The 18732-nt window shown below is 39.2% G+C and overlaps 1 non-coding gene across 1 annotated transcript; it reads left to right on the top strand.

The window, feature by feature from the left end:
• Positions 1 to 18129: 18129 nt before the first annotated feature.
• On the top strand, positions 18130 to 18276 carry LOC142442093 (small nucleolar RNA SNORA57). Its single transcript, XR_012783344.1, has one exon. It is a non-coding gene; the product is annotated as a small nucleolar RNA SNORA57 (small nucleolar RNA).
• The last annotated feature ends 456 nt before the right edge of the window (positions 18277 to 18732 follow it).

Below are 18732 nucleotides of genomic sequence, written 5' to 3'. Positions count from 1 at the left end.
AGCAGCTGGTGGTTTTGAATTACTGACTGCAGTTAACACAGTCCAGTGCACAATCACTGCACTACCAGGGATCCTCACCATAGAACACAACCAACACCCAGTCCCGTACACACATATCTAGAACTAATAGTTCATAGGGCTGAGGAGTAATCTGGTAAGGTTTCTGCATGTGTGAATTTTAATTTTACATACTGTTGTTGCTGTTTAGTCCAGTTGGTTCTGATTCATCGTGACCTTATGAAAGAACAAAACACTACCCATACCTCTAGCATCCTCATAATTGTTTTTAGAGTTGAGTCCATTATTGCCACCACTGTGTCAATCCATCTTATCGAGAGTCTTCCTCATTTTTTGCTGATCCTCTACTTTACCAAGCCTGGTGCCCTTTGCCAGGTAACGGTCCGGCTGAAAAGAAGTCCGGGTGTTTGCGACAGTCTCACACTGCTGACTTACAAAGAGTTCTCATCTGTACTTCTTCCCAGATGTTGGTCTTCTAGTGACCCATAGTAATTTCAACATTCTTCACTCACACCGTGATTCATGCACATCCATATTTCTCTGGTCTTCCTTATCATAACATCACTACTGGTAAACACTCCCCACATTTTTGTTGACTTGAGCTATACCTAATAAAAGTGGAGTCATCCCATGCAGATTCTGATCACTTTGATGCTTTGTCTCATCCCGTATTCAAAGCAAAATTTTCTCAGAATGCTGAATCATAAACTGGTTAACTTAAGATAATTGGCAACACTAATTCTCAAGGTGGTCAATAAGCCATTATCAAGAGTGTATGCTGTTGCAAGAACTTCACTATAGAGGTAGTATCAATCTGGTGTAATCTAAATCAAGCTGACGCAGTTCTCAGGGCTTTCATATTCCATGTGCAGGCCAGTATTTCTCACAGTCAGCTTCTCACGTATACTCAGCAGGGTTAGTTTTAAACTGAGGTTTGGTCCGAAGGTTAAAAGACAGAAGGGAAGGTCTTTCTAAGAATCAAATTCAATATATTGATTTGCTTACTTAAATTTCATCGATCTAACTTTTATAAATTGTTGTTATTTTTTTCTCAAATGCTTATCAGTGCTCTCTCTCCTACCATTTTGACAGTGCTAGAATGTAAAATACTTCTCGGTTCACGTGGTCCTGGTATAAGTCGTATCATTGAGGGAGTTCACAGACTATATATTTAAGTATATAAAGCATGTTTTGTTGCTGTCGCTGTTTGCTGTTATTCCTTAATTAAAATGACATCACAATCTACAATATACATTTTGAGATTGGTAGATATTTAATCTGGAGGTTTCTTTGAGGACAGTGTCTCCCTACACACGAGGAATCCGAATGCTTTTAAGTTGTTACTCTTTGCTAAATTGCCACTTACAACTTTCCACTCAAAATTTATGTCAGTTTTTCCTATCCACTTGCCTCATGGTGACCAGTACAATAAAAAAAAATCTAGAATCAACAGTGTTAGCCAAGTAACTGTGGATATTTTAAGTATATTATTTTTTAAAATCATTTTATTGGGGGCTCTTACAGCTCTTGTAACATTGCATACATCATTTGCATCAAGCATATTTGTGCATATGTTGCCCTCATTATTTTCAAAACATTTTCTTTCTATTTTAGCCCTTGGTATCAACTCCTCCTTTTCCCTCCCTCCCCTCCCCTGTCACCCTTGTGAATCCTTGATCGATTCTATATTGTTATTGTAATTTCATATCTTACACTGTCCGTTGTCTCCCTTCGCCCACATGTCTGTTATTTGTACCTTCCTGGAGGTGGGGTGGGGTAGATGTCCAGCCTTGTGCTGGGCTCCCTCTTTCTCCCTTAGGAGCGGTTCTTCAGGTGGAGGAACACATAGGTATTTTCTGGCCACATAAAAGTCCTTGAGAAACAAAAGAATATTGTGGCATCAATTGAGTTTTGTTTGCTACTACAAAAAGAAAAATGTTAAGTTTTTGAGTTTGAGACATGCTTTCTCTTGAAGCATAGTTGTGTGTATCTTTTTACTGGGCTATGCCTTTGGTTGCCACAGCTGGTTAACTGAAAGGTTGAAAGTTTGTCCATTCACAGGCACCTCAGGAGAAGAAAAGGCATGGAAATCTGAAAATCTGTCTTTGAAAATCCCATGGAGGTCAGTTCTACTCTGACACACATGGGATTGCCATGGGTAAAAGTAATAAAACTGGTTGGTTCTTAATTTCCCTACAGGCCAGACAGACCTTTCTTGTTTTTAATAGAAAGGGAAAGATCAAAGTGACCGTTAGAAGGGACTCTGAAACTGGCTCTGGACCATAAAGTAGCTAAAGCAAATGGGAAAAAGTTATAGGAGAGCTGAGCAGAAAATTTCAAAGACCTGTTCAGAACTGCAAAGTATTAAAATGCAATCCAGACAAACCTAGAACATGGAAGTGAAAGATGAAGAACATGCTTAGCATAGAGCAAGCTAAAGAACTGAATAAAAAACTCAAACCTTGAATTGAAATAGGGAAGGATGCTAAGGTCAAAATGTTGAAACATATGGGCATCATCAAGAGATATTGAAACAAATGCAAAAGTCCACTGGACCAAAACAAAGTGATCTACACATTTTCAATAGCTGGAATATAAACAAAACCAATTGGTACAATACCAACCTAAATGTTTCAATGTTTCCAGTTGATTAATTCCTGGGAGGATTCAGTCATATCTCCCAATAAATTTGAAAGATAGTTATTTGAAAGCTGGGGACTTAGCCAATTGATTGGAAAAGAATATTTTGCCCATTCTGTTGGGATGGAAATTAACAAACAATATCATTAATAACTCATGGAAATAAATTTTGCTGAAGATAATTCAGCTATGAAAACAACAGTACACTGGCAGGGAACTGCCAAAAATTCAAGCTGTATTCAGAAGGGAATATGGAACCAGGGATTTCATGCTGACGTCAGATGGATTTTCTCACAAAGTAGGGAATATCAGGAGGATGTGTAATTGAGTGTGCAAATACGTCCAACTATGTGGATCACAATGAACTATGCATATCTTGGAAGAGAATGAGAGTCCAAAATATTTCATTGTGTTCATGCAGAACTTTACATGGATCAAAAGGCAATTGTGCAAAAAGAACAAGGGACTAGTGCATGGTTTCAAATTAAGAAAGGTGTGTTAGTGTTGTCGCCTCCCACCATTCAATCTCTGTGCTGAGCGAATAATCAGTGATGCTGGATTTTATGAAGAAGTTTTAGGTGTCATCTTTCTCTTGTAGAGTGTCTGGTGGGTTTAATTTATTGATTTTGAATAACCCAATCCTTAATCCACTGAATAACTAGGGCTCTTCTGCTTTACGCATTAGAAGGACTTGACTCATTCAATCAGGCTTCTTCTTGATCTCTTGACCTTCTCTCCAAAGAGAACAAGTCGATTTATGGATAACTGCTGTTGATAGGAGTGGAAATTGAAGCAAGTTTTGTTGAGTTTTGATGTTGATATGTTCTCAAGCATCCCGAAGTCTCTGAGGTCCAACACTTCCCAGAATTTGACATAAACTTAAAGTTTTCCATGTGGTTCCCCTGTCTTTTCAAAACAAATTATACAATCTCATTATCAGTCTGAACTAAGGTCCAGTGACAGTATGTTTTTCCATTTTTTTAGCTGTATGTGTCCTCCCTAGTAGTTCTATTGAGAGATATATCACATATATGCCTCTGTAGTTCAGTCATATATATATATATATTTATATATATATATATATATCTCAATCACCACAATCAGTCCTAGAACATCTTCCTCCTTAGGTATTCATTATTTATTTTCCATTTCCCTCAAAGTGAACCCCTGCCTAAATCTCCAATAAGCCCTTAAACCAATTATAGTCTCTATCCCTCCACCGATTAATCTTCTTTGAATTCTTCCTGTATCAGTCAACATTTTTTCCCATAGAATCTTTCAATATTGTAACATGAGACTTGAATTTTTCTTCATTTTAGTTTAAAATATGCAGAGTTTGATTTTTTCCTTATAACTAAGAAATGTTTAAAACCAGAAAACACAAGTATATTGAGAGTTATATTACAGGGGTGGGGGAACGATGTAAGTATTAATGTTCTCAGAATCCTATGCAGAAATCTGTTACAGTTTGTTAAAATATAATGTAAAGATGAAAAAATATATATTTGTTCTAATTTCTCAATTCAGGAAAAGATGTTAACCATAGTAAGGGGTTTCTAGTCTCTATGTGACACAAACGGCTAAGCACTAAACTGCTAGCCATAAGGTTGCCAGTTTGAATCCATCCAGAGGTGCCTCAATAACAGGCCTGGGGCTCTACAGCCTTTGAACCCTCTGGAGTATTCTACTCTGCAAATACAGGAATTCAGGAGTTGTCATTGACTTGACAGCTATTGGCTACAGCAACTAATTCCTAGAAATAAATTCGGCAAATGTTCTAACCCTTTTGTTTTCTAGCCCCCAAATAACAAATGTCCTCTCTTCCTTGGTTTTCCATTAAATATTTTTTAACCAGCTGTTGAAATATTTAAATTGATATCCAATCAATTCCTGGCATCCTTTTTAGTTCGGCCAATGTTGCATTGCTGCTTGAGAGTCTTCCTTCACTAGCATTTGGCCTTGGCATTTGCTCCTTCCTGGGATGGTAGAAGGCCAATAGTGCTCAGTGGGTCAGTGGCTCTGTGTATGCTCAGTGGATCGGTGGCTCTGTGTATGCTCAGTGGATCGGTGGCTCTGTGTATGCTCAGTGGATCGGTGGCTCTGTGTATGCTCAGTGGATCGGTGGCTCTGTGTATGCTCAGTGGATCGGTGGCTCTGTGTATGCTCAGTGGATCGGTGGCTCTGTGTATGCTCAGTGGATTAGTGGCTCTGTGTATTCTCAGTGGATCGGTGGCTCTGTGTATGCTCAGTGGATTAGTGGCTCTGTGTATGCTCAGTGGATCGGTGGCTCTGTGTATGCTCAGTGGATCGGTGGCTCTGTGTATGCTCAGTGGATCGGTGGCTCTGTGTATGCTCAGTGGATTAGTGGCTCTCTGTATGCTCAGTGGATCGGTGGCTCTGTGTATGCTCAGTGGATTGGTGGCTCTGTGTATTCTCAGTGGATCGGTGGCTCTGTGTATGCTCAGTGGATTGGTGGCTCTGTGTATGCTCAGTGGATCGGTGGCTCTGTGTATTCTCAGTGGATCGGTGGCTCTGTGTATTCTCAGTGGATCGGTGGCTCTGTGTATGCTCAGTGGATCGGTGGCTCTGTGTATGCTCAGTGGATCGGTGGCTCTGTGTATGCTCAGTGGATCGGTGGCTCTGTGTATGCTCAGTGGATCGGTGGCTCTGTGTATGCTCAGTGGATCGGTGGCTCTGTGTATTCTCAGTGGATCGGTGGCTCTGTGTATTCTCAGTGGATCGGTGGCTCTGTGTATGCTCAGTGGATCGGTGGCTCTGTGTATGCTCAGTGGATCGGTGGCTCTGTGTATGCTCAGTGGATCGGTGGCTCTGTGTATGCTCAGTGGATCGGTGGCTCTGTGTATGCTCAGTGGATCGGTGGCTCTGTGTATGCTCAGTGGATCGGTGGCTCTGTGTATTCTCATTGGATCGGTGGCTCTGTGTATGCTCAGTGGATCGGTGGCTCTGTGTATGCTCAGTGGATCGGTGGCTCTGTGTATGCTCAGTGGATCGGTGGCTCTGTGTATGCTCAGTGGATCGGTGGCTCTGTGTATGCTCAGTGGATCGGTGGCTCTGTGTATGCTCAGTGGATCGGTGGCTCTGTGTATGCTCAGTGGATCGGTGGCTCTGTGTATGCTCAGTGGATCGGTGGCTCTGTGTATGCTCAGTGGATCGGTGGCTCTGTGTATGCTCAGTGGATCGGTGGCTCTGTGTATGCTCAGTGGATTAGTGGCTCTGTGTACTCTCTCCATCTTCTTTGGATGCTTCCTGCATTGTTCATTATTTTACCCATAGAATCACTTAGTATTGCAATTTGAGGTTTAAGCTTCTTATTTAGTTCTTTCAATTTACAATATTCAGAATGTGCTTTTCCTGTTTGGTTTTCTAACTCTACATCCTTGCATATTCCATGATAAAGCTTTATTTTTTGGTTTTGAGTTTCCTTTGAGATTTTATCTTTGTTTATTTTCATTCATTATTTCATCCATTTGCTTTAGTTACTCTATGATGAAGACCAAATTTGAGTCTCTTCTGACATCCACTTTGATCTTTTCTCTTTCTCTTGCCTTCTTATTGACATTTTGCTTTCCTCATGCATTATGTTTTTGATGTCACGCTGAAGCTTATCGGATGTGTCATTAGCGTTTAATGGACCAAATCTGTTCTTGAGATAGTCTAAAAATTCAAGTGGGATATACTTAAGGTTGTATTTTGGCCCATGTAGATTATTTTTAATTTTTTTTCACCTTCAACCTGAATTTGCATATGAGCAATTGATGGTGTGCTCCACAGTCAGTCCTGGCCACAGATGTAGTCTATTTGATTTGTATACATTCCCTCTGGAGAAGGCCATGTGTATACTTATCTTTTGCATTGTTGAAGAAAGGTATTTGCTTTAAACAGGTCATTAATCTCGCAAAATTCTATCATGTGATCTTCAGCTTCATTCTTTCACCATTGCCATCTTTTACCAGCTACTGTTCTTCCTCTTTGTTTCCAACTTTTACATTCCATTCGCCAATAATTAACAAAGCATATTGATTGCATTTTAAAAATCCATTTTAGACTGAAGATGTTGGTAAAATTCTTTAATTTCTGAATCACTAGCTTTAGTGGTTGGTGCATAAATGTGCATAGCACTTGTAGTGACTGGATTTCACTATATGCAGAAGACATCCTACCAGACAGCATTGTACTTCAGTATCTTGAAATGCCCTTTTTGACAATGAATGCAATGACATCCTCTTGAATCTGTCATTCTCAGCATAGTGCTCACTGACATGGAGTCCATGCTGACTCTGCCCCTGTGAGTTTCTGAGACCAACGTTGACTGCGGAAGAAAACCATGTGTTTCTCCCACAAAGAAGCCGGAAGTTTAGAATTTTGAATGTTGCACATCACAGCCCAAGGTGTAACCACCACACCGAGAAGCTCCTCTATACCCAGACTTTCAGGTCAGTGTGCAATCAAAATGTGACTGAGGAAGAGCTGCCTTCTCAAAATAGTCAACCATAATGACATGGATGGAATAATTCCTTAATTTGCTGATGGAGCATGGCTCAAATATCTATTAATAATTAGAACTCGAATGTACAAAGTATGGGTAAAGGAGAATTGGAAACTAATTGGAATGGAATGCATAAATGCCAATATCCTAAGAATGAGTACGCTGAAATGGACTAGTATTGCCATTTTGAATCAGACCTAACCCAAACCATGATACTTTCAATTGGCTTACTTGCATATGACAATTGGACACCAATACCGGAGGGTGGAGGAAAGGTGGGGTAGAAAGGGTACCTGATTACAAGGATCCACATTTTACCTCCTCCATGGGGGAGGGACAACAGAAAAGTGGGTGAAGGGGGATGCCGGGCAGTATAATATATGACACTATAATAATAATTTATAAATTATCAAGGGTTCGTGAGGAAGGGACAAGTGGGGAGGGAGACGAAAAAATGAGGAGCTGAAACCAAGGGCTCAAGTAGAAAGCAAATGTTTTGAGAATGATGATGGCAACAAATATATAAATATGCTTGATACGATGGATGTTTGTATATGGATTTTGATAAGCATTGTACAAGCCCCCAATAAAATAATTTTAAAAAGAAGAAGAAAATTGCACGTTGAGGAAGAAACCCTAAGAAGAGTCGGTGGATTTGACTTGAAGGGTAAGAGAAGAATATTGAAAGAACCATGGACTGCTAAAAGGACAAAAAAATTTGCCTTGGAAGAAGTATAGCCAGAGTACTTCTTAAAGAAGCAAGGATGATGAGATTTTGTCTTACATACTTTTGACATATTGTCAGGTAATCTCAGTCCCTGGAGAAGAGCATCATGCTTGGTAAAGTAGAGGGGCAGCCGAGGAGAGAAAGGTGCTCCAGGAGCTAATTGGCACAGTGGCCGAAGCAATGGGACCTAGTAGAGATCTCATTGTGAGGCTGGTCCAAAGCAGAGCAAGGATTCATGCTGTTGTGCTATGGCTAGAGCCAATTCAATATCCACGAACAATTACAACATGATCAAATGTATAACTTATTGAAAACATTGTAAAAGAAGAGTCAGAAAACTTTTTCTGCAAATGACTGGATAGACATTATTTAAGTCCTTGAAAGTAACATATGCTTCATTCATTATTTTTGAATATGTCCTTTTGCTTTACAATCTTCCTAATAAGGCAAATCTATTATTATTTTAACAGCTATCCAAAAACACGTCATTTATTGGATATTGCTGTAAGTTATAGATTACTGATCTTTGTAACAGTGCTATGGACATAGAAAGTACTCATTAAATCTCACTTATTCAAAATTTCATCTAATATTTGATTTTACAACTTCCCTGTAAAAAAATCCATATTGAAATTTAATCTCCCTGGGGAAAGGAGAGTGTCTGTGGTCCTCATAGTTGAGCTATAATTCCAGATACCAGCTGTTGCTTTTGGTAGATGTCATTAAGTCTGTTCCCACACACAGTGACCTGGATAGACAACAGAGCAAAACACTGCCCAGTCCTGCACCATCCTCCAAAGTGTTCTTTCTTTGAGCTCATTGTTACAGCTTCTCTATCAATCCATTAATCAAGGGCTTTCCCCTTTTTCTTACTCTCCCTCCTCTGTAACCAGCATGATGTCCTTCTCCAGGAACTGGTGTCTGCTGACAACATCTCCAAAGAATGTGAGAGAGTGTATCTCCCTCCTTGCTGCCCAGGAGCTGTTTGGTTGCACATCTGAGACTGGTTGGCTGGCACCTTTGGCAGCACGTAGCATTTGCAGTGTTCTGCAACAGCACCCGAATCCAAATGCCTCTGTTTTCCTTCGGTCTTCTTCTTCAATGTTCGATGCTCACATGCAAATGAGGCAATTGGAAAACACTGGGGCTTGGTTTAGGGGCACCTTAGTCTTCAAAATTCTCGTTGTCATCATGTCCTTCTTGATAACATTTTCAACGTATGATCAAAATCATGCTATGCTAGCATCTGAGGATCATTCTGGCTGAAGTTGTTCCAAGATGGATTTGTTTGTTCTTTTGGCAGCCAATGCTGCATTCAGTGTTCTTTTACAACCCATAATTCCAATGCATCAATTCTTCTCCAGGCCTTCTTCATCATTGTTCAGTTTGTACATAGATGTGAAATATTTAAAAATCCTGGGGCTTAAGTGAAGCACACCTTACTGCAGAACGTGATATTGTTGCTCTTTAAAAACTTTTAAAAGTACAAACCCCACATGGAAGAAGCACACCAGCCTGTGCTATCAGCCATCATCAGAACAAAAAAATCTTACCATAGTGAATGAGGAGGGGAGTGCGGAGTGGAGACCCAAAGCCCATTTGTAGGCCACTGGAAATCCTCTTACAGAAGGGTCTCAGGGAGGAGACGAGCCTGTCAGAGTGCGATGTAACAATGATGAAAAATACAACTTTCCTCTAGTTCCTAAATGCTTCCTACCCCCACCCACCCTCACCCCCTCCCCCCTCCCCCCTCTATCATGATCCCAATTCTACCTTACAAGTCTGACTAGACCAGAGGTTGTACACTGGTACAGATAGGAACTGGAAACACAGGGAATCCAGGGTGGATGATCCCTTCAGGACCAGTGGTGAGTGGCAATATTGGGAGGGTAGAGAGTGGGTGGGTTGGAAAGGTGGGACCGATTACAAGGATCTAAATGTGACCTCCTTCCTGGGGGACGGACAACAGAAAAGTGGGTGAAGGGAGACGTTGGACAGGGCAAGATATGACAAAATAATAATTTATAACTTATCAAGGGTTCATGAGGGAGTGAAAGCAGGGAGGGAGAGGGAAATTGAAGATCTGATGCCAGGGGCTTAAGTGGAGAGCCAATGTTTTGAGAATGATGAGGGCAATGAATGTACAAATGTGCTTTACACAATTGATGTATGTATGTATTATGATAAGAGTTGTATGAGCCCCTAATAAAACGATTAAAACAACAACAACAACAAAAACCTTAAAGAAGTTCTTTGCAGATTTACTCAATGCCAAGCATCATTTGCCTTTTTGACTTTTGTTTCTATCGCCAAATTTCGGACCCAAGCAAATGAATCATTGACACAATGATCTTTTCTCCATTTACTATGATGCAGTCTATTGTCCTAGTTGTGAAGATTATTGTTTTCTTTTCATTGAAATGTAATTAAGATAAAAGGCTATAGTTTTTGACCCTCATCAGTATGTGCTTCAAGTTCTTTTCCAGAAAGCGAGATTGTTACATTTGGCACATTGCAGAATTTGATGAGCCTTGTTCCTATCTTGGTGCCACATTTTTCTTCATATATCTCAGCTTCTTGGATTAGTTGCTCATCATACAGATTGGATAAGTATGATGAAAGCATACAATACTGATGCACATCTTTCTTGATTTTAAATCAATGTTCAATGTGTCGAATCTGTTCTTAAGATTGTCTCTAAATTTAGGTGGGATAAACTCAATGTCAGAATGTGAGTCTAGTGGACCTATTTTAATTTTCTTCAGCTTCAACCTGAATGTACATATGTGCAATGATGGTATATTCAACAGTGAAGTCCTGGCCTTGTTTGGGGTGATGGCATTCAGCTTCACCATCATCTCCTTTCACAGATTTAGTCAATGTGAGGCCTGTGTATTCCATCTGGAATAGCCCCTGTGTACTGTGCCCATTAATTTTCTTGTTAAAAATATTTTATTGAAGAAATAATGTTTCTTGTAAAATTCTGCAACGTGATCTCCAGTGTTGTTTATATCACTAAGGCCATGTTTTCAAATCAATCACACTTCCTCTTTGTTTGCCACAGTTGCATTCCAATCACCAGTAATTGTCACTGCATCGTATTTGCTTGCCTGATCAATGTCAAACTGGTAGAATTCTTCAATATACTCAAAATTGTTATTATTCGCTTGGATATCAATTTGAGTTATAATTGTATCAACTGTTCTTCCTTTCAAGCTCATATATAGACACAACATATCTTGAACTGGTCATTCTGATAATAAATGTGATGCCATTTTTCTTGGATTTGTCATTCTAGGCATAGCAAACTATATGATTGATTCAAAGGGCCCAAACCAGTCCAATTCAGCTAACGAAAACTAAGGCAGGGATAAAGGAGAATCAAGGCGCAGTAGGAGAAGGAGGTTTACATTCATTGCATTTGCATTTGTGTTATTTACCTTTTTTACCCTGTTCCTGTAATTTATATATATACACGAAAGAAGTAATTTTTCCTAAAGAATATTTATACAATGGAGGCAGAGTCTGAACTTTTAGAATTCTGGCATAACAAATTCTTACAAAAACACTCTTGATCATTGAATAACTCTTTCTCAGCATGATTCTTCCTCATCCTGCCACTTGCTAATTTGCTATTTCCTAAGGGTTTCCAGCAGATGTCTTTTCAAAAGGTTCCTTACTGTTTTGGTTTTTTATTTTTCTATTTGCCTTTAAATGCCTCTCTTTTCCCCTATAATTCAATTTTCATACATTAACAAAATTTTAAATCATCATCTGAAAATTTGGTAAGATCAGAGGAAAAAATAATATGTAGAATAATTTCAATATTATTTTTTCATATTTTACTAGTTTAGTAACTCCATTATCTCATCATTGCTTCCCAGTTGCTTCAAAATACCTATCCAGTTGCCTTGAAAACAGTCTTTAGTTTCATATAATAAATCAAGTTTAGGTTTAGATTTTTTTTCTCTAGCAAATTTAAAATGGAAAAGGAATTGAAAAATAAAATCCTGAAATCTGAGCCAAGTAATTTTCAATTCTTCTTTATTATATGAAATTCATAGTCAAGATTAATTTTCCTTCAAAGTTATAAGCCAAGTTGACTCGTCTTCCTTTTACAGATTTGATTTATTTAAACTTCACAGTAAAATCTACTTTATTCATGTCAATAAAAATTTGTATAATAGATAACTTAGGCAATGAAAGATAAAGATTACTGGTACACAGAGACCAATCAGACATTTTTACCCAATAATTTTTAAGGTTTTATGACAAAAAAAGAAAAAGAACACTTCCAAAATTTAAGATATTATTAGCAAGAGTAGCAATGTAATAAAAATAAACACAATGTATAGAATTTTGATTACCTGCCAGGTGCTGATCTACCTTTTCCAACATGGATAATTTTGATGCCACTAATCAAAGTATATATCCAAAGGAAAGGCTATTTTTAGAAATGTTGAATACAGGCTACTGGCATAATATTTTGGTAGGTGGTGTACCATTTTACAGGTGAGAAAATGACTGAATGAATCCCAGCTCTTAGTGACCATAGATTGAAAATGCCCCATAGGACATGAATAGAACGATTCCATAAAGATTCCCAGGCTATCAGCTTTATTTGACTGCCAGACCCTCCTCCCACGAAGCAGCTGGGGAGTTCAAACCATTAGCCTCACCTTACAACCGCACCACCAACGTGCCTTGAAAAATGGCATTAGATATCAATCACTTGCTCCAAGTCATCCAGCTTCTAAGTGGTTACATTTGAATTTAAATTTAATTGGTTTTGACACCATAGTCCACATTTTTATGCTGTCTCTAAAATCATAGCAATTGATAAAATAAATTGTACATTTACTTTTCAGCAGGCACTATTCAAAGCAATTAAAAAAACTTTAATGCGATTTGCTTAAGCCTCACAATGATCTCTGTGAGGTTGCACTATAATTATTTTCTGTATCATACAAAAAGAAAAGAAGACACCGGAGAACATGGTTATTGGGATGCCTCTAGTTTAGGACTTGAAAATGCTTCCTCAGAAAAGTAACTAGTGATAAATCCTGAGTTTTGGTAGGATTTGGCATGTGTACATGTGAGAGACCAGTGACATACTTTGAGGAATAAAGTAGACTAGAACTGTCTAAGAAGAAGAAACCGCATGAGATAAGTTTGAGGTCTTAAGGGAAATTTTTGTAATTTGAGACCAAGATATAGGAACAACATTGTTTTGTTGACAGTATTAAAATTTCATAAGAATTACAGTTTGGGGAAACGTGTTAGCGTAAAATCTAGTAGGCAACATTTATATCCATAGCTTTAATTATTGCCTATGTACTTTTTGGGTATCTTTATGCTTCCTATTTTTCATGAGATCCAGTCCTATTTTATAATTTACCTCCTGCATTTAAATAACTTTGAGAAAAATTAATACTCAAGTGGTCCCAATGAATTAGAGATGAAAGATTTCCCAAATGTCTAACTTTTCTAGAATGCTGTACCATTCCATGATGCCTGATATGAATCTAAGCTCCTACCTTTAGTGTATTCATCCATTCATTCCAGAAGGCTGCCATTTGTTGCAATGGCGCACGGAACTCATAAACCTTTCAGGAAGTGGCACACATGGTTGTGGGTGGTGTTGAGTCCAAACTCCAAAGTTTGACGACCATTTGGGATCTCCTCCTCCTTCACAAGTCAGGTAACAGGCCCCAACTCAAGTCCAAAGGACCAGATCTCAGGAAGACACAGCCAGAAGCAGAATCCAGAGCAAGAAGCAACATGCCTGAAAAGTGGATGTCGATTGTGCTTCCATCTGTGCAGGTTCAGTCAGGCAGGGAGATCAAGGATGTGGTGTGATTGCTCTTGCAGACTATCCCCCAAGGAAGCAAAGGGTGGTGAGGTGAGGCAACACTCTGTTAAGATGGAGCCACAAAATATATGATATTTTAATCAGGTATCATTGGCAAAGCAAAGAAATCCCCCCAAAATGAGATTATAACCATGGACATAGATATTAAAATTTGCACTACATCAAAAAAGGAGGACATAGAGCGCATATTTTGGCTGTAGTTAGTAGTTAACGATACTTCAGGCCATACTCTGCTTCTTGTATACATTGACCCTTTCATAGTTGAAGCATTACTTTCCCCCTCTCAATCATTTTATCTACGAAAAAGAATCATTATCAATTCGTCCATCAGGAGGGCAAAGAGGATTTAAGGTGAGGTTATTTAAGCATCACCCACTTAGGTTGCTGTAAGTGTCCATGTGATCCAGTTACATTTCAAAAGGAGAAAAATATCTCAACCTCTTGTATGACAAAATTTAATGGAGGGGTGGTTTTTTGGCCTGAGTCTGTTTCTAGGCATATGCATAATGTTCAAGTTCCCATTCTGCATAACCCATTTAATGTTTCCTTCACCTTCAACTATTATTGCTCCGCTTCAATGGAAAGAACTAGAGAAAAACTTCAATCCTCAATTTGCAATATTGAAAAACCAAGGGGCAAAATAGGAACTGGTACTGTAGCATCAGAAGAGGACGGAGAGCACACCGAGTTACTGGGCAAAGAGGAACCATTTCAGGAGTTCGCATTGAGTAAGAAACAATGGCACTGAAGGGAGAAGTTGAAACATCACTGAAAGTATTCGCCAAAACAAGGCTTGAGGAATGGATGGAATGCCAATCAAATGTTTGCACAAGTTGATGCACCAGTGGAAGCACTTACTCATCTACACCAGGCAGTGTGGGAGACAGCAGTACTTGGCCAGCTGACAATAAGAGATCCTTATTTGTATCCAACACAATGCCCAAATTATAGAACAACATCATTAATAGCACATGCAAGTAAAATTTTCCTTAAATCATCCAACAACATTTACAGCAGTACATTGACAGGAAGTTTTCAGAGGTTCAGGTTAGATTCAGAAGAGGACATGGAACATTGCTGGTGTCAGATGAATCTACTGAAAACAGAGAATACCAGAAAGATGTTTGCTTGTGTTTTAGTGAGTGTGTTAAGGCATTTTACTGTATGGATCATAACACACTATAGATAGCTTTGAGAAGAATGGGAATTCCAGACCACATCATTGTGCTTATGAAGAAGCGGTAGTCTGAACAAAACTTAGGGATACTGCATGTCTTAAAATCGGCAAAGGCGTGCCTCAGGGCCGGATCCTCTAACCATACTTATTCAAACTGTATGCCGAGAAAATAATTGGAGAAGCTTGATTATATGAAGAATTGGCTTAATTCTTGGAGGAAGGCTTATTAATGACCTCTGATATGCAGATAACATGAACTTACGTTCTGAAAATGGGGAGGACTTGAGGCATTTGTTGATGAAAATCAAGGATTACAACCTTCAAGATGATTTACAACTCAATGTAAAGAAGACCAAATCCTCACAAGTGGACCAGTAGGTAACATCATGATAAATGGGGAAAATATTGAAGTGGTCAAAGATTTCATCCTGATTGGATCCACGGCAATGCTGATGGAAGTAGAGAGATGGAATGACACATTGCATTATGTTAATCTGTTGCACAAGGCTCTTTAAAGTATTCAAAAGCAAGTATATTACTTTAAGCATTAAGGTGCCCCTTACCCAATCATGGTGTTTTCAATTATGTCATATACATGTGAAAGTTGGACACTGAACAAAAAAGATCATAGAAAAATTGATGCATGTGTGTTATGGGGCTAGAGAAGTATACTGAAAGTACCATAGACTACCAAAGAATAAATAGATTTGTTTTGTATGAAGTACAAGCCAAATTCTCCTTAGAGACAAGGATGGCTGGACTTGGTCTCAAATGCTTTGGACACGTTGTCAGGAGAGGCCAGTCCCTGGAGAAGGACTTCTTTCCAGTTAAAGCAGAGGGTGGCAAAAAACGAGGGAGGCCGTCCTGAGATGATTCCACACAGTGGCTGTAACAGGCTCAAGTACAAGAACCATGGTGGTGACGAGTCAAGATCAAGCCGTTGAAGATAGGGTTGCTCTGAGTCAGAATCAACATGATGGTACCTGTCAACAATAACAACAACGACAAGCAACATTATTTCTCCTTTTTTTTCCTTCTATTTTTCATCTTTTTTTTTACTCAAAACTCTTCAACCTTGGGAAGGGACATCACATTCACTTATTTGTCACCCAGATTTTTGGTAGTCAGATCGGTCTAGCAAATATTTCTTCGCCGGTTCATTCTGATTCAAGACTATTCCAACAACGAGGCAAGGCGGCACTATTCACTGTCAGCCCCAAGTTTGCAAGAGTAGGAGAAGGTAAAGCCCATCCTGTGTATCATGAGAGCCGTTTGAAACCCAGCATGTGTTAGTTAGTCTTTAGCTAAGGAATTGATGGTGCTGCTAGCTCTAGAACCGCATCCATTGTCCTTTGATAACATCCAGTACAAGACAGACAATTTCAGGAGAGATGGAGGCCTGTAATGTTTTCCGTCCTCTCTTCCAGCCAAAATGGAATTTTGGTCAAGCAGTTTACCTTTGGATATATATATAGGGGTGAAAGTATGTGCATCAGCAAATATCCCCTCCGGGGCTGAAAAGTAACAGGAGCCAGCCAACACACAGCCTAGTATACATGAGTCCATTTGTTGAGTACGGGAAACACAGCAATGAAGAGTCTGTCTGAGTTGAGATGTGAGCCATTTCAGAAACTGAAGAGAGAATTTTTATGACCATCAGGAAAGGCGAACTACCAGCAATGTATGCAAGATACCTGTTCCAGGTTGTGGAGGCAGCAGAGATACCTTAGGCCCCACCATCAAGATTAAGAGACAGAGAAGACTGTGAGGCACACTGGTGGGCTTCCTGATCCATAATCAGAAGCCAGGCCACTCCTCTGGATGTCTGCGGATCAAAGTGAGATAGTGTGCCAGCTGGGTTGAGAAGAGATGTTGCAGATGAAAGGACCATAATCCTATAACTTTGTAAACTATTATTGTCATCTCCATGTCTAAGCAACCTTCTGTAGGACAAAACAAAACACCACACAGTTCTGTGTTATCCATAATTGGTCTTCTATTTGAACTCACTGGTACAGCCCTTGTGTCAATCCGTCTTGTTGAGGACCTTCCTTTTTTTATTTCCTGGCCGTATACTTTCCCAGGGATTGGTTCCTCCTGAAAACATGTACAAAGTGTGCGAGACAAATCTTGCCACCCTTGCTTCTAAGGAGCCTCCTGGCTGTATCTCTTCCAAGACAGATCTGTTCATTACTTTTGCAGTCTCTGATGATTTCAATATTCTTTTCCAATACCACAATTCAAATGAGTATTGATTCTTCTTTGGTCTTTCTTATTTAATGTCCATCTTCCACATGCGTATGAGCCTTTTGAAATATCATGGCTTGAGTCAGGTGCACCATAGTCCTGAAATAACTGCCTCACTTTTGAATACGCTCAAGACGTCTCAGGCAGCAGATTTCCCAGATAATATGAGTTTTTTGATCTATCGATTGTTGCTTCCATGAGTATTGGCTGTGGATTTGTTAAAATATCCTGCTTTCCACCGTGTTTCTTTATACGCTACAGCTACACTGTAAGCATATCATCTATATCTATATTAAATTACATAATACTGTATATAATTTAAAAGATTATTGGTAAAATGTTGAATTTTATATCAAGTAACTCAAATTTTTGTTTATTGTTTGAATTTCCATTATAATACACTATTGAAGAGATTTCTATTTTTTAAGTTGGGCATAAGATCTTCCCTGCTATGCAGTTAATGAAAATAAATATTTATTCAAAGATTTAAAATAAATACGTAAATAAATTTAAGAATAGTTTAGAAATTAAAGCAGTCTGCAACTTGTCATAGTGTGGTGGTTTTTATGTTGTGATGCTGGGAGCGGTGCTAGCAATATTTCAAATATCCCCAGGGTCCCTCATGGAAAGGAAGTGTCAGAGGAATTTCCAGTCTCACAGTGCACGAGGAAGAAGGGGTCGGCCACTGCAATAGCAAAGGACGATTGTCTCATACAGTGTCAGAAGATGAACCTCTCCCGTTGGCAGATGCTCAAAGTACCACAAGGCAAGACCTGTGTCTCTGATATAGAGCTGACCTTAGTGATGTGATGGAGTAAAGCTCCTGAGACCTGCATTTGCTGGTGGACCATGACTCACCATGAGAGGGAACAACTATAAACATCCATTAACAATCAGGATGTGGAATGTGTTAAATGAATGTAGAAAATTGGAAGCTGTCCCCTCCTTTCCTTGGTAGGGGCCGAGCGTGCTCCTGGTCCCTGTTATATACAGAGGCAGAGGGAGTGGACTCCGGTCCCCTCGGTGTCATGTCTTGGGTACAGGTGGCTGCCTATTTGCTGGTTCTATCCTCAAGCGCCAGGACAAGGACCCGGGGGGGGGGGGAATTTGAAGTTGTCAAAAATTAAATGGAACATTTATAGATTGACCTCCTAGGCCTTAGTGAGCTGAAGTGAACTGTTATTGGCTACTTTGAATCGATTATCATGTGGTTCAGTGTCAGAAATGAAAATTCAAGAGGAATGGAGTCATGTTCACTGCCAAATAGAACATTTCAAGATCTATAGGAATTATGTAATATATATATATACACACACACACATAATGAAGATAAATTAAAGCCGCTATTATTTAAATTTGTGCACGAACATTAAAGCCAGTGATAATGAAATTGAAGAATTCTACCAATGTTTTAAGAATAAAATTGATCAAACTGGCAATCAAGCTATAGTTATCATTATCGTTGATTGGAATAGGAACATTGGAAATAAAAAGGAAGGCTCAGTGCTTGGAAAACATGGTCTCGGTAACAGAAAGGAAGCTGG

Source organism: Tenrec ecaudatus, chromosome 2, assembly GCF_050624435.1.
Source record: "Tenrec ecaudatus isolate mTenEca1 chromosome 2, mTenEca1.hap1, whole genome shotgun sequence".
Lineage (NCBI taxonomy): Eukaryota > Metazoa > Chordata > Mammalia > Afrosoricida > Tenrecidae > Tenrec > Tenrec ecaudatus.
Note: the sequence above shows the minus strand (reverse complement) of the source record. Positions and strands in the feature narration are given on the sequence as shown.